Raw genomic sequence first — 1,120 nt, forward strand, 5'->3', positions numbered from 1 at the left:
AAGTAGTCTGATCAAGTGTAATGCTTTACAAGTAGTCTGATCAAGTATAATGCATTACAAGTAGTCTGTGTGGTCAAGTGTAATGCGTTACTGGTAGTCTGTGTGGTCAAGTGTAATGTGTTACAAGTAGTCTGATCAAGTGTAATGCTTTACAAGTAGTCTGTGTGGTCAAGTGTAATGCGATACTAGTAGTCTTTGTGGTCAAGTGTAATGCGTTTCAAGTAGTCTGGTTAAGTGTAATGCGTTAATAGTGGTCTGTGTGGTCAAGTGTAATGCGTTACTGGTAGTCTGTGTGGTTGAAGTGTAATGCGTTAATAGTGGTCTGTGTGGTCAAGTGTAATGATATTTGATCTATGGAGGGTTATGTTACTCAGTCTAGTTTGTATCAGATAACTAATACCATATTATCCCAGCAAGTGTTTGTTATAGTCATAGAGCTACTAATACGATAAGCCAGGAAATGACTCCACCTATATGTGCGAAACGTCACTAATGGTTTCTATTATAAAGACCACAAAACCAACAGTTATTTGTGAGAAACTTCACTCGTTGATTATCCACTTATGTAAACAATCAAATATTTAAACGTCCTTTTATGATGATCCTGTAAAACTAATGTTATTTTTGAGTGTAAGCTGACATCTAGATTCAAATTACTGAAGTAGGTAACTATTATTTTTATTCGTGTGTTGAGCGCAGACCCAGTGGTTAGCGTTTCGGGCTGAGGTTCCGTGGTTCGCTTCTCGTTGTCGCTAAAACAAAACAAAAGAATCGCCCTCAGCACTTTGGCGCCCTAGGTACGCTATAGAAGTAACGGTCATATCCCACTATTTTGTCTGACAATAATAGCTCTAGAATTCGCGGGGGGTGGTTTGATTAACTGCCTTCTCTCTAGTCCATCACTTCAACATTATGGATAGTGTGGTGAGTAAAAGACACTTCAAAACACCATACATATATATACATATAATAAACACTTCAACACTATATAAAACCTAGTCCAAAGTTACTGACGAAGAATAGATTCTCCCTATAGTTTGTTTGTTTGTTTGTTTTGAATTTCGCGCAAAGCTACACGAGGGCTATCTGCGCTAGCCGTCCCTAATTTAGCAGTGTAAGA

The sequence above is a fragment of the Limulus polyphemus genome, unplaced genomic scaffold (genome assembly GCF_000517525.1).
Source record: "Limulus polyphemus unplaced genomic scaffold, Limulus_polyphemus-2.1.2 Scaffold15143, whole genome shotgun sequence".
NCBI lineage: Eukaryota > Metazoa > Arthropoda > Merostomata > Xiphosura > Limulidae > Limulus > Limulus polyphemus.